This window comes from Aquarana catesbeiana, linkage group LG12 (assembly GCF_042186555.1).
Source record: "Aquarana catesbeiana isolate 2022-GZ linkage group LG12, ASM4218655v1, whole genome shotgun sequence".
Taxonomy (NCBI): Eukaryota; Metazoa; Chordata; class Amphibia; order Anura; family Ranidae; genus Aquarana; species Aquarana catesbeiana.
Genome location: NC_133335.1, coordinates 163575863 through 163591688, shown reverse-complemented (window position 1 = coordinate 163591688; position 15826 = coordinate 163575863). Strand labels below are relative to the sequence as shown.

Genomic DNA, 15826 nt, shown 5'->3' with positions numbered 1-15826 from the left:
CAAGGTCAGGACCCCAACACCAAGCCCCCGCACAGCACGAACTGTACGAGGAGTACGCATATGAAACATGGCTAGAAAACGGTCGGCTGCTCAGAACGAAGTAACAGAACGCACTGAAGAACAGCAAGGCCTGTGAAGAGCGACCTGAAAAACAGCAACGAGCGGACAAGATCGCACAGAAAACTCCGATACGAACTGACTGCACGCACTGAAGAGCAGATACAAACCCACAAGCACAAACTGAATGGCAGAAAATGATCTGAAAGCCACGAGTCTGAAAAAGCGCGAATCGTCTCTCACCAAACTTTTACTAACACGAGATTAGCAAAAGGAGCCCAAAGGGTGCTGCACTTGGTTCTGAACCGGCCTTTTCTAGTCTCGTCGTACGTGCTTGACGTCACCGCGTTCTTGGCGATCGGAAATTCCGACAACTTTGTGCGACCGTGTGTAGGCAAAACAAGTTTGAGCCAACATCCGTAGGAAAAAATCAGAGGATTTTGTTGTCGGAATGTCCGATCAATGTCCGACCGTGTGTACGGGGCATAATGCCCCGTACACACGGTCGGATTTTCCGATGGAAAATGTCCGATCGGAGCGTGTTGTCGGAAATTCCGACCGTGTGTGGGCTCCATCGGACATTTTCCATCGGATTTTCCGACACACAAAGTTGGAGAGCAGGAGATAAAATTTTCCGACAACAAAATCCGTTGTCGGAAATTCCGATCGTGTGTACACAAATCCGACGGACAAAGTGCCACGCATGCTCAGAATAAATAAAGAGATGAAAGCTATTGGCCACTGCCCCGTTTATAGTCCCGACGTACGTGTTTTACGTCACCGCGTTTAGAACGATCGGATTTTCCGACAACTTTGTGTGACCGTGTGTATGCAAGACAAGTTTGAGCCAACATCCGTCGGAAAAAATCCTAGGATTTTGTTGTCGGAATGTCCGAACAAAGTCCGACCGTGTGTACGGGGCATAAGTCCTCACAGTTACTCTTGGTGGGAGCTGGAACGGGCCCTGAAATATTAGATCAAGAATTGTAATTACATGTCCCTGTTGAACAGGGGCAGAAAAATTGTGCCTTAGGCACTGGTGCCACAACACTGCAACCCCTCAAAGATACTCTAGTTGGAGCGCAGGAACAAGCCCTGCTGCAAAGTATTGCATCAAACTTATAATTACAAGCCCCTGTTAAACAGGGGCTGAAAAATTAGGCCTTAGGCACTGGTGCTGGTGCCACAACACTGCAACCCCTCACAAATACTCTGGTTGAGTGCAGCAACAAACCCTCCTTGCAAAATATTGCATCAAAAATTGTAATTACACGCCCCTGTTAAACAAGGGCTGAAAAATTGGGCCAATTTTTTAACCAGAACCAAAAATATTCTTACAAGCTATCAGCATGATCATTGTGGAGAAAGAGCATAGTCACTCAGCATAACATGATAGTCACTCAGCATAGGCAGTCTTGAAGGGATCTGACATTTCAAAAAAAAATATTCGGTTACATCAGCATCAGATGCTTGGTAGCTGGTGGTGATCCAAGACTGATTCATTTTTATGAAGGTCAGTCGATCGACCGAGTCGGTGGACAGGCGCACCCTGTGATCGGTTACAAAACCTCCAGCAGCACTGAATGTGCGTTCCAAAAAAACGCTGGATGCAGGACAGGCCAGTAGCTCAATTGCATACTGTGCAAGCTCTGGCCAGTGATCCATCCTCAAGACCCAGTAACCCAGAGGATTTTCGGTGGTAAAGGTGTCCAAGTCAGATCTTGCCCCTAGGTATTCCTGCACCATGTAAAACAGACGCTGGCGGTGGTTGCTGGAACTGATCATACCTTGGGGCTATGGACTAAAAAATTGTCTGAACGCATCGGTCAGATGGCCACCTTCTCCACCGCTCCTTCTTTGACTGACCGAAGCCTCAGCAACACGTTGTCCAGGAACAGGAGTTTGTAACCTCCCAGTCTCTGAGAACGCGTTGCACAGACCTTTCTGCAAGGCCTCCCGAAGATGTTTCATCCTCTGCTCCCTCTGCAATGGTAAGATAAGGTCCGCAACCTTACCCTTGTAACATGGATCAAGGAGGGTTGCCAGCCAGTATTGATCCCTCTCCTTGATACCACGAATATGAGGATCCTTCCACAGGCTTTGCAGGATCAGGGAGGCCATGCAGCGTAGGTTTGCTGAGGCATTCTGACCGGAGTCCTCTGGGTCACTAAGGACGACATGATCCGCAGCCACCTCCTCCCAGCCACGTACAAGTCCATGGGTTTCTTGGGACTGTAAATGATCCCTTAAAGACTGCTGCTGATGCTGAGTGCCAGGCTCCACCTCCATACTGACACAATCCTCCTCTTCCTCCTCCTCCTCCTCCTCCTCTTCCTTTGTGATCGGCGGGCACGCAGGAACACTGTCTGGATAAAGGGGGCCTTGAGAGCTAAGGAAGTTCTCCTCTTCCTGCCTGTGTTCTGCCTCAAGTGCCCTGTCCATTATTCCATGCAGCGTGTGCTCCAACAGGTGGACAAGGGGGACAGTGTCACTGATGCATGCACTGCCACTGCTCACCATCCTCGTGACCTCCTCAAATGGTGACAGGATAGTGCATGCATCCCTGATCATGGCCCACTGGCGTGGGGAAAAAAAACCCAACTCCCCTGACCCTGTCCTGGTGCCATAGTCGCACAGGTACTCATTGATGGCCCTCTGCTGCGTGTGCAGCCGCTGCAGCATGGCCAACGTTGAGTTCCACCTGGTGGGCATGTCACAGATTAGGCGGTTCTTGGGCAGGCTAAATTCCTTTTGGAGGTCAGCCAGCTGAGCACTGGCATTATATGACCTGCGGAAATGCACACAGACTTTCCTGGCCTGCCTCAGGACATCCTGTAAGCCCGGGTACCTACACAAGAACTGCTGCACCACCAAGTTAAGGACGTGAGCCAAACAGGGCACATGGGTCAGTTGTCCCTGTCGGAGGGCAGAGAGGAGGTTGGTGTCATTATCGCAAACCACCATACCTGCCTTAAGCTGGTGTGGCGTCAACCACCTCTAAACCTGCCCCTTCAGAGCTGACAGAATCCTACTAACAGGGCCTACGGAGCACCACTGGTTCTGAAGTCAAATCAGCACAAGAAGAGGCCATGGAGGAAGAAGAAGAGGAGGGGGTGGAGGAGAGAGGTGTGGCAGAATCACCACTAGTAGTATTTTGGAGGCGTGGTGGCAGAACAACCTCCAACACTACTGCACCCTGTCCTGCATCCTTCTCAGCTGCCAGAAAAGTCACCCAGTGCGCGGTGAAAGATAGGTAACGTTCCTGTCCATGCCTGCTGGACCATGAGTCAGCAGTAATATGCACCTTACCGCTGACCACCCTGTCCATCGAGGCCAAGACATTACCTTCCACATGCCGGTAGAGAGCCGGAATCGCCTTCCATGAGAAAAAGTGGCGTTTGGGAACCTGCCACTGAGGAACCACACATTCCACAAACTCACGGAAGGGGGCAGAGTCTACCAACTGAAAAGGCAGCAGTTGAAGTGCTAGCAATTTAGCCAAGCTAGCATTCAAACACTGGGCATGTGGATGGCTGGGAGCAAACTTCTTTTGGTGGTGCAGCAGCTGGGGCAGGGAAATTTGCCTGGTACAATCTGACGTTGGTGTACCGATAGCAGATTGCCCCCAAGTACTTGGCTGTGACACACCTAAATCTACACCTTCATTCCTCTCAGTGCAGGTCTCAGAGAGGTCTGAAGGTATAGTGGGGTTGGAGATCCCAGCTGATGAGGAGCAAGGAGAGGTCCTCTTTGTTCTTTGGTGTGGGTCTTTTAGGTACGCTTGCCAAAGAACTGCATGGCCGGTCAACATATGTCTGGTCAAGCATGTGGTGCCCAAGCGGGAGATGTTTTGGCCACGAGAGATACGCTTGAGACATATGTTGCAAATAGCAGCGTGGGATCTGATGCACTCATCTCAAAAAAGGCCAACATCAAAGAACTTTTGGAATAACGAGCAGAGACAGCAGCGCCCTGCACATGCGGAGCTCTGCGGTGTAATGCAGTTGGTGTGCTGCCCTTAAGCTGGCCCCTGGAGGGCATCCTGCCTCGTTGGTGATGTACCTCCTCCTCTCTCCTATCAGGCACCAACATGGAGTCAGTGACCTCATCATCCCCTCCCTCCTCATCACTGGAGCAAAGCTGGCAGTATGCTGCAGCTGGGGGAACATGACTGCCAGATTGCTGTCCTTCTTGACACCCCCTCTCTCTGGGCTCACGTTACTGCCTTCCTCTAGCTGGGTACCATCATCGGAGCCTTCAAAACATTGGGGATCCTCCTACAGCATGTACCCAACACTGTGGTCAAACAGTTCAGGGGACTCCTCAGGAGGACATGGTATGGCTAGGGAAGGAGAGACTGATGCCATTGAGCCGAGGGAAGAGGCCACGTTGGCAGCTGCTTTGCCAGACAAAGTACCCTGAGCCTGGGTGAGAGAGGATGAGGAGGATGAGGACGGCTTGGTCATCCACTCTACCAAGTCTTCTGCATGTTGCGGCTCAACGCGGCCAGCTGCCGAATAAAAGGACAAGCGTGTCCCACGGCCACGTGCTGATGAGGATGCACCGTCTCCACGACCAGCACTGTTGCCTCTAGACACAGAGCCTGCGTGCCCTTTTTTATTGGCTTGTGACTGTCTGCCTCTCCTTGTTGGCCTTCCAGACATACTAATGGCCTACAGTGAGATGTAGCTGCACAAAGCTGGAATGTATATATACTGATACTGCAGCTAGCAGAATCAACTGCCTGCCTGTAGTATTATTAGTATGAGAACACCAGCAATTGTCTTCAGGTAGCTTTAGGTGCACACTGTGCAGAGGACGCAGTACACTAACTGTAAATACTGTAGCTGCCTTCCTGTGGTATTAATAGCAGCAGGACAACAGCAATTGTCTCCAGGTAGCTATAGGTGCACATTGTGCAGAGGATGCACTACACTAACTGTAAATACTGTAGCTGCCTGTGGTATTAATAGGATTAGAAGAACACCACTAATTTTCTTCAGGTAGCTTTAGGTGCACACTGTGCAGAGGACACAGTACACTAACTGTAAATACTGTAGCTGCTGCATGTGGTATTAATAGGAGCAGAACAACAGCAATTGTCTCCAGGTAGCTTTAGGTGCACACTGTGCAGAGGACGCACTACACTAACTGTAAATAGTGTAGCTGCCTGCCTGTGATATTAATAGGAGTAGAACAACAGCAATTGTCTTCAGGTAGCTTTAGGTGCACACTGTGCAGAGGACACAGTACACTAACTGTAAATACTGTAGCTGCCTTCCTGTGGTATTAATAGCAGCAGGACAACAGCAATTGTCTCCAGGTAGCTATAGGTGCACATTGTGCAGAGGATGCACTACACTAACTGTAAATACTGTAGCTGCCTGTGGTATTAATAGGATTAGAAGAACACCACTAATTTTCTTCAGGTAGCTTTAGGTGCACACTGTGCAGAGGACACAGTACACTAACTGTAAATACTGTAGCTGCTGCATGTGGTATTAATAGGAGCAAAACAACAGCAATTGTCTCCAGGTAGCTTTAGGTGCACACTGTGCAGAGGACGCACTACACTAACTGTAAATAGTGTAGCTGCCTGCCTGTGGTATTAATAGGATCAGAAGAACACCACAAATTTTCTTCAGGTAGCTTTAGGTGCACACTGTGCAGAGGACACAGTGCACCAACTGTAAATACTGTAGCTGCCTGCCTGTGGTATTAATAGGACCAGAACAACAGCAATTTTCTCCAGGTAGCTTTAGGTGCACACTGTGCAGAGGACGCACTACACTAAATTGTAAATACTGCAGCTGCCTGCGGTACTGTACTAATAGGATCAGAAGAACACCACTAATTTTCTTCAGGTAGCTTTAGGTGCACACTGTGCAGAGGATGCACTACACTAACTTGTAAATATTACAGCTGCCTGCAGTACTGTACTAATAGGATCAGAAGAACACCACTAATTTTCTTCAGGTAGCTTTAGGTGCACACTGTGCAGAGGACACACTACACTAACTTGTAAATACTGCAGCTGCCTGCGGTACTGTACTAATAGGATCAGAACACCACTCATTTTCTTCAGGTAGCTTTAGGTGCACACCGTGCAGAGGACGCACTACACTAACTTGTAAATACTGCAGCTGCCTGCTGTACTGTACTAATAGGATCAGAAGAACACTCATTTTCTTCAGGTAGCTTTAGGTGCACACTGTGCACTACACTAACTGTAAATACTGTAGCTAATAGGACTAATAGGATCAGAAGAACACCAGCAATTTTCTTCAGGTAGCTGTAAATACTGTAAAAACACCTGCCTGCCTGTCAGTAGTAAGAAGAGATGTATATACACAACACCTAGTGTATATATATATATATATATATATATATATATATACACAATACACTGTAAGTGCAGCTAACTGACTCGCCTGCCTACTCTATCTAACTTAAATCAGTCGAACATGCATTTGATTCGAACACGAAGCTCATCCCTAGTTAGGACTATATATTTTGTATATTGTGTATACTGATTGTATGTTATTTCTTTTATTTTAGTTTTACTCTAACTTCTGTGCAATAAAAGTTGAAAAAAGGACCTGCCTGCCTCAATGAGTTGTTAAGGGAGGAGAGTTAGCTGTCTGTCTAATTATACCTCAGCCACGGTATAGTGAGGACACAACACTAGTAGTACCCTGACTTGATCCAACTTATATGTGGCTTCAGTTTCTACAATGTAAGCCCGGTGTCATGGGACCAGAGTGCTAAGCCACCTTCTGATCTCTCCTTCGCTGTGCTCACTTCCTGAGGTCTCCAGAACAGTGCTCTTCTCTGTTGGAGCTCCCTGACTCCTGCCCCAAGCAACCGCAGCCATCGAAGCAACTCTCCACGTGGATTGTGGCTCTTGTCTAGGTCAGCTAAGGCCAGCTGCAGATAGCATCCCGGATGAGCCCCCAAATGTAGCAAGGCCTCCTAAGGCATACCTCCCAACTTGTGAACTTCAGAAAGAGGGACACTTGCGGAAGGAAGTAATCTTGCATAGCGCACCATGGCAAATGTGGGCGTGGTTAAATTTCTGACAGTGGGAGGAGCTTAAGGGGCGTCATTAAACAAAACCCGGGCTTCCTTGTACCTATAAAATATGCTTTTATTATTGTTCCATAAGCAAAAATCTCAAGGGTACATAGAAACCCCAGCACATTCATTTAAAAAAAGGATAAAAGAATGCAGGGTTTTGGAGTGCATTACATACAGAGTGCAGTGTTCTGGGATGAGCTATGTACAGAGTGCAGGGTTCTAGGATGAGCTATGCACAGAGTGCAGGGTTCTGGGATGAGCTATGCACAGAGTGCAAGGTTCTGGGATGAGCTGTGTACAGAGTGCAGGGATCTGGGATGAGCTATGTAAAGAGTGCAGGGTTCTAGGATGAGCTATGTAAAGAGTGCAGGGTTCTAGGATGAGCTATGTACAGAGTGCAGGGATCTGGGATGAGCTATGTACAGAGTGCAGGGTTCTGGGATGAGCTATGTACAGAGTGCAGGGTTCTGAGATGAGCTATGTACAGAGTGCAGGGTTCTGGGATGAGCTATGTACAGGGTGCAGGGTTCTGGGATGAGATATGTACAGGGTGCAGGGTTCTGGGATGAGATATGTACAGAGTGCAGGGTTCTGCGATGGGCTGTGTACAGAGTGCAGGGTTCTGGGATGAGCTATGTACAAAGTGCAAGGTTCTGGGATGAGCTGCATGCAGAGTGCATGGTTCTGGGATGAGCTATGTACAGAGTGGAGGGTTCAGGGATGAGCTATGTACAGGGTGCAGGGTTCTGGGATGAGCTAGATACAGGGTGCAGGGTTCTGGCATGAGCTATGTACAGGGTGCAGGGTTCTGGGATGAGCTATATACAGGGTGCAGGGTTCTGGGATGAGCTATGTACAGGGTGCTTGGTTCTGGGATGATCTATATGCAGGGTGCAGGGGTCTGGGATGAGCTATGTACAGAGTATAGGGTTCTGGGATAAGCTGTGTACAGAGTGCAGGGTTCTGGGATGAGTTGCATGCAGAGTGCAGGGTTCTGGGATGAGCTGCATGCAGTGTGAGGGTTCTGGGATGAGCTATGTACGGAGTTCAAGGTTCTGGGATGAGCTATGTACAGAGTGCAGGCTTCTGGGATAAGCTATGATGGGAGGGAGGTAGTGGAGGGCAGTATGGTGGGAGAGGGGTAGTGGAGGGCAGTATGAAGGGAGGAGGGTGGTAGTGGAGGGCAGTATGATGGGAGGGGTGGTAGTAGAGGGCAGTATGATGGGAAGGGTGGTAGTGGAGGGCAATATGATGGAAGTGGAGTAGTGGAGGGCAGTGGCAGTGGAGGGAAGTATGATGGGAGGGGGTAGTGAAGGGCAGCATATTGGGAGGGGGTGGTAGTGGAGGGCAGTATGATGGGAGGGGTGGTAGTGGAGGGCAGTATGATTGGAGGGGTGGTAACGGAGGGCAGTATGATAGGAGGGGTGGTAGTGGAGGGCAGTATGAAGGAAAAGCAGAGGGCAGTATGATTGGAGGGGTGGTAGTGGAGGGCAATATTATTGAAGGGGTGGCAGTGGAGGGCAGTATGATGGGAGAGGTCAAAATAATGGTATACTCCGCGCTCAGGATACTAACGGGTTGCAGCCTCCCCTAATCAGTTCCCAAGAGAACTTACAAAAGATGAAAGTAAGAAAATGGGGTAAGTGGCGCTACCCTAATTAATACCGGGTGGGTTTGAGTAGAATAATGGGGTAGATGACACTAACTAAAATGGGGGGAATTTCCTATCCCTAATTGTGCTAAATATGTATATACAGTGGGGATGTAAAGTATTCAGACCCCCTTAAATTTTTTCACTCTTTGTTATATTGCAGCCATTTGCTAAAATCATTTAAGTTCATTTTTTCCTCATTAATGTACACACAGCACCCCATATTGACAGAAAAACCACAGAATTGTTGACATTTTTGCATATTTATTAAAAAAGAAAAACTGAAATATCACATGGTCCTAAGTATTCAGACCCTTTGCTGTGACACTCATATATTTAACTCAGGTGCTGTCCATTTCTTCTGATAATCCTTGAGATGGTTCTACACCTTCATTTGAGTCCAGCTGTGTTTGATTATACTGATTGGACTTGATTAGGAAAGCCACACACCTGTATATAACAAAGAGTGAAAAATTTAAGGGGGTCTGAATACTTTCCGTCCCCACTGTATGTGTCCTCCAATATTAAACATACAAATACTGAATTAAGTGTAGCAGGTGTGTACCAACCAGATAAACACATATAAAATACATTGTATACCAAGCTGAATCAAAAAACACATAGGTGTAGAATGATCAAAAAAGACTAATCATATGCATAAAAGTAAAAATAAAAATAAACACACTGGTGTGATAAACCATAGCATAAATAATCTAGTGTAATAACCATAAATAAATCCCAAAGTTGTCAACAGTTCATCCGAAAAAAATATTCCAAAACATATGTGTCAGAAAATCAATCAAAAGTGGTAAAAAATCCCAAAAATATTATGGATATTGCATTAGTGAGGCTCCAAAATACCCAAAAATTCAAACCAATAATCCCAAGAAAAAAGTGTATCAAAAACAGTCAGTCAGAGTGGTACAAAATCCCCAAAATAGTATGAATATAGCATTGGTGAAGCTCCAAAGTGACCAAATGTTCAAAATGATCAAGTGACTCTTGTGCTCATCAAATCAGGTGACTCGTGTGCTCCCCCTTATGAGTCCCCACTCACCAGCTCCTATTACCCCTGCAGGGGTGATAGGCATGTATGGGTAACCGTGAGTGGTCCTCCTTGATGGTTCTCTTAGTGACTCGTCTGTGGTCTATCGGGCCTCTGCAGTTTGCTCCACTAGATCAGGGCATCCACACCGGTCAGCACCTCACCGAGAGATTACTCCACAGCTTCTTAGGACTGGGTTCTGCTTCCTCCAGGCTCCTAGGGCAGTGCACAGGGCTGTGCTTTCTCAGCTGTTTCAATCCATTTGTCTTTTGGGGGTCCTGCATTTGATAAGATGGGGTGGTAGTGGAGAGCAGTATGATAGGAGGGGTGATAGCGGAAGGCAGTATGATGGGAGGGGTGGTAGCGGAGGGCAGTATGATGGGAGGGATGGTAGCGGAGGGCAGTATGATGGGAGGGGTGGTAGCGGAGGGCAGTATGATGGGAGGGGTGGTAGCGGAGGGCAGAATGAGGGGAGGGGTGGTAGCGGAGGGCAGTATGATGGGAGGGGTGGTAGCGGAGGGCAGAATGATGGGAGGGGTAGTAGCAGAGGGCAGTATGATTGGAGGGGTGGTAGCGGAGGGCCATATGATGGGAGGGTGGTAGCGGAGGGCAGTATGATAGGAGGGGTAGTAGCGGAGGGCAGAATGATGGGAGGGGTGGTAGTGGAGAGCCATAAGATGGGAGGGGTGGTAGTGGAGGGCAGTATGAAAGGTGGGGTGATAGCTGAGGGCAGTATGATGGGAGGGGTGGTAGCAGAGGGCAGAATGATGGGAGGGGTGGTAGCGGAGGGCCATGTGGTGGGAGTGGTGGTAGCAGAGGGCAGTATGATAGGAGGGGTGGTAGCGGAGGGAAGTATGATAGGAGGGGTGGTAGCGGAGGGCAGAATGATGGAAGGGGTGGTAGCGGAGGGCAGTATGATGGGAGGGGTGGTAGCGTAGGGCAGAATGATGGGAGGGGTGGTAGCGGAGGGCTGTATGATGGGAGGGGTGGTAGCGGAGGGCCGTAAGATGGGAGGGGTGGTAGTGGAGGGCAGTATGATGGGAGGGATGGTAGCAGAGGGCAGTATGATGGGAGGGGTGGTAGCGGAGGGAAGAATGAGGGGAGGGGTAGTAGTGGAGGGCAGAATGATGGGAGGGGTGGTAGTGGAGGGCAGTATGATGGGAGAGATGGTAACGGAGGGCAGAATGAGGGGAGGGGTGGTAGTGGAGGGCAGTATGATGAGAGGGATGGTAGCGGAGGGCAGAATGATAGGAGGGGTGGTAGCGGAGGGCAGAATGATGGGAGGGGTGGTAGCGGAGGGCAGTATGATGATAGGGGTGGTAGCGGAGGGCAGTATGATGGGAGGGGTGGTAGCGGAGGGCAGAATGATGGGAGGGGTGGTAGCGGAGGGCCATAAGATGTGAGGGGTGGTAGTGGAGGGCAGTATGATGCTAGGGATGGTAGCAGAGGGCAGTATGATGGGAGGGGTGGTAGCAGAGGGCAGTATGATAGGAGGGGTGGTAGCGGAGGGCAATATGATAGGAGGGGTGGTTGCGGAGGGCAGTATGATAAGAGGGGTGCTAGCGGAGGGCAGAATGATAGGAGGGGTGGTAGCGGAGGGCAGAATGATGGGAGGGGTGGTAGCGGAGGGCAGTATGATGATAGGGGTGGTAGCGGAGGGCAGTATGATGGGAGGGGTGGTAGCGGAGGGCAGAATGATGGGAGGGGTGGTAGCGGAGGGCCATAAGATGTGAGGGGTGGTAGTGGAGGGCAGTATGATGCTAGGGATGGTAGCAGAGGGCAGTATGATGGGAGGGGTGGTAGCAGAGGGCAGTATGATAGGAGGGGTGGTAGCGGAGGGCAATATGATAGGAGGGGTGGTTGCGGAGGGCAGTATGATAAGAGGGGTGCTAGCGGAGGGCAGAATGATGGGAGGGGTGGTAGCGGAGGGCAGTATGATGGGAGGGGTGGTAGCGGAGGGCAGTATGATGGGAGGGGTGGTAGCGGAGGGCAGAATGATGGGAGGGGTGGTAGCGGAGGGCAGTATGATGGGAGGGGTGGTAGCGGAGGGCAGTATGATGGGAGGGGTGGTAGTGGAGGGCAGTATGATGGGAGGGATGGTAGCAGAGGACAGTATGATGGGAGGGGTGGTAGCGGAGGGAAGAATGAGGGGAGGGGTGGTAGCGGAGGGCCGTAAGATGGGAGGGGTGGTAGTGGAGGGCAATGTGATAGGGGGGGTGGTAGCGGAGGGCAGAATGATTGGAGGGGTGGTAGCGGAGGGCCGTAAGATGGGAGGGGTGGTAGTGGAGGGCAATGTGATAGGAAGGGTGGTAGCGGAGGGCAGTGTGATAGGAGGGGTGGTAGCGGAGGGCAGTATGATGGCAGGGGTGGTAGCGGAGGGCAGTATGATGAGAGGGGTGGTAGCTGAGGGCAGTATGATAGGAGGGATGGTAGCGGAGGGCAGAATGATGGGAGGGGTGGTAGCGGAGGGCAGTATGATGAGAGGGGTGGTAGCTGAGGGCAGTATGATGGGAGGGGTGGTAACGGAGGGCAGAATGAGGGGAGGGGTGGTAGTGGAGGGCAGTATGATGAGAGGGATGGTAGCGGAGGGCAGAATGATGGGAGGGGTGGTAGCGGACGGCAGAATGATGGGAGGGGTGGTAGCGGAGGGCAGTATGATGAGAGGGGTGGTAGCTGAGGGCAGTATGATAGGAGGGGTGGTAGCGGAGGGCAGAATGATGGGAGGGGTGGTAGCGGAGGGCAGTATGATGGGAGGGGTGGTAGCGGAGGGCAGTATGATGGGAGGGGTGGTAGTGGAGGGCAGTATGATGGGAGGGATGGTAGCAGAGGACAGTATGATGGGAGGGATGGTAGCGGAGGGAAGAATGAGGGGAGGGGTGGTAGCAGAGGGCCGTAAGATGGGAGGGGTGGTAGTGGAGGGCAATGTGATAGGAGGGGTGGTAGCGGAGGGTAGTATGATAGGAGGGGTGGTAGCGGAGGGCAGTATGATGGGAGGGGTGGTAGCGGAGGGCAGTATGATGGGAGGGGTGGTAGCTGAGGGCAGTATGATGGGAGGGGTGGTAACGGAGGGCAGAATGAGGGGAGGGGTGGTAGTGGAGGGCAGTATGATGAGAGGGATGGTAGCGGAGGGTAGAATGATGGGAGGGGTGGTAGCGGACGGCAGAATGATGGGAGGGGTGGTAGCGGAGGGCAGTGTGATGAGAGGGGTGGTAGCTGAGGGCAGTATGATAGGAGGGGTGGTAGCGGAGGGCAGAATGATGGGAGGGGTGGTAGCGGAGGGCAGTATGATGGGAGGGGTGGTAGCGGAGGGCAGTATGATGGGAGGGGTGGTAGCGGAGGGCAGTATGATGGGAGGGATGGGAGCAGAGGACAGTATGATGGGAGGGATGGTAGCAGAGGACAGTATGATGGGAGGGGTGGTAGCGGAGGGAAGAATGAGAGGAGGGGTGGTAGCGGAGGGCCGTAAGATGGGAGGGGTGGTAGTGGAGGGCAATGTGATCGGGGGGGTGGTAGCGGAGGGCAGTATGATAGGAGGGGTAGTAGCGGAGGGCAGTATGATGGGAGGGGTGGTAGCGGAGGGCAGTATGATGGGAGGGGTGGTAGTGGAGGGCAGTATGATGGGCGGGATGGTAGCAGAGCAGAGGACAGTATGATGGGAGGGGTGGTAGCGGAGGGAAGAAAGAGGGGAGGGGTGGTAGTGGAGGGCAGTATGATGGGAGGGATGGTAGCGGAGGGCAGAATGATGGGAGGGGTGGTAACGGAGGGCAGAATGAGTGGAGGGGTGGTAGTGGAGGCAGTATGATGAGAGGGATGGTAGCGGAGGGCAGAATGATGGGAGGGGTGGTAGCGGATGGCAGAATGATGGGAGGGGTGGTAGCGGAGGGCAGTATGATGAGAGGGGTGGTAGCTGAGGGCAGTATGATGGGAGGGGTGGTAGCGGAGGGCAGAATGATGGGAGGGGTGGTAGCGGAGGGCCGTAAGATGGGAGGGGTGATAGTGCAGGGCAGTATGATGGGAGGAGTGGTAGCGGAGGGCAGTATGATGGTAGGGGTGGTAGCGGAGGGCAGTATAATGGGAAGGGTGGCAGTGGAGGGCAGTATGATGGGAGGGATGGTAGCAGAGGGCAGTATGATGGGAGGGGTGGTAGCGGAGGGAAGAATGAGGGGAGGGGTAGTAGTGGAGGGCAGAATGATGGGAGGGGTGGTAGTGGAGGGCAGTATGATGGGAGGAATGGTAGTGGAGGGCAGTATGATGGGAGGGGTGGTAGTGGAACGCAGAATGAGGGGAGGGGTAGTAGCGGAGGGCAGAATGATGGGAGGGGTAATAGTGGAGGGCAGTATGATGGGAGGGGTGGTAGTGGAAGGCAGTATGATAGAAAGGGTGGTAGTGGAGGGCAGTATGATGGAAGTGTGGTAGTGGAGGGCAGTATGATAAGAGGGTGTGGTAGTGGAGGGCAGTATGATGGGAGGTGGTAGTGGAGAACAGTATATTGGGAGGGGGTGTAGTGGAGGTCAGTATGATGGGAGAGGTGGTAGTAGAGGGCAATATGATAGGAGGGGGTGGTAGTGGAGGGCAGTATGATGGGAGGGGTGGTAGTGGAGGGCAGTATGATGGGAGGGGTGGTAGTGGAGGGCAGTATGATGGGAGGGGTGGTAGCTGAGGGCAGTATGATAGGAGGGGTGGTAGCAGAGGGCAGTATGATGGGAGGGGTGGTAGCGGAGGGCAGTATGATGGGAGGGGTGGTAGCGGAGGGCAGTATGATGGGAGGGGTGGTAGCGGAGGGCAGTATGATGGGAGGGATGGTAGCGGAGGGCAGTATGATGGGAGAGGTGGTAGCGGAGGGTAGAATGAGGGGAGGGGTGGTAGCGGAGGGCATAATTAGGGGAGGGGTAGTAGTGGAGGGCAGAATGATGGGAGGGGTAGTAGCAGAGGGCAGTATGATGGGAGTGGTGGTAGCAGAGGGCAGAATGATGGGAGGGGTAGTAGCAGAGGGCAGTATGATGGGAGGGGTAGTAGCAGAGGGCAGAATGATGGAAGGGGTGGTAGCGGAAGGGCCGTATGATGGGAGGGGTGGTAATGGAGGGCAGTATGATAGGAGGAGTGGTAGCGGAGGGCAGAATGATGGGAGGGGTGGTAGCGGAGGGCAGTATGATGGGAGGGCAGGCAGCCACTGTGGAGAGCAGTATGGGGGGACAGCATGACTGGAGGATACCTGTATGTCAAGGAGCAGAGTGACCATGAGCGTCCTCGATGCACTGCACTGCAGGGGTTATTTCTCCTACCTTTCCAGGGCAGATACAGCCTCTTAGCGAGACCCGGAGGTGGGGGGCGGAGTCGGGAGCGGAGCTGGCGGTCCTAGGTACTATAGAAGTTGACTTCGGTACTCAGATTAGATTGTTGGAACTTCTGAATAAAGATAAGAACTTACTCCTGATAACATTAACTACTCATGTTCCTCCACCAGTTGAGTAGATGGTGCACAGAGCCACAGAGCAGTCTGAATCATGTGTCCGGGTATCAGGCGGAAGGAGACCCAGACACACGATTCAAAACCCGTACTGTCCGGGTGAATCCCAAACAGGTGGCATTGCAACCCTAACGTACAGGTACGGCAGTTTGCCAGGAGAGCTGACCTGACGCAGTATATCAGCAGGTCAGTAAGTGGTTAACAAAGCGTGTCCAAAGCCATGTTTTGAAGCAAGTGTAAACTAGCCCTAAAGCTATATGGGGTATAATTTTTTTCAGCGAAGCCAAGCAAAGCAAAAACAAGGTGTAAACAGGTCTGTAAGCCATTTTATTTTAGTGACAGGGGCTTTGACCAGCGTTCAGAGAGCTTTAAAAAAGCCTGTCCAAAGCCTTGTTTTGAAGCAAGTGTAAACTAGCCGTTAATGTGTGCTGAAGCCGAAGCAAGTGTAAATGAGCCCTCACTCTTTGTCTAACAAGGTATCTTATAAAGCTCAGGTAAGGTATATAAGCTCAGGGCTGCTGTTGTGAGT

At 51.3% G+C, this 15826-nt stretch overlaps 1 long non-coding RNA gene across 1 annotated transcript; it reads right to left on the bottom strand.

The window, feature by feature from the left end:
• Positions 1-7424: 7424 nt before the first annotated feature.
• Positions 7425-15259, bottom strand: LOC141114130 (uncharacterized). Its single transcript, XR_012236874.1, has 3 exons — positions 15043-15259; positions 9843-10108; positions 7425-9235 (listed from the first exon to the last, which is right to left on the bottom strand). It is a non-coding gene; the product is annotated as an uncharacterized lncRNA (long non-coding RNA).
• Positions 15260-15826: the final 567 nt, after the last annotated feature.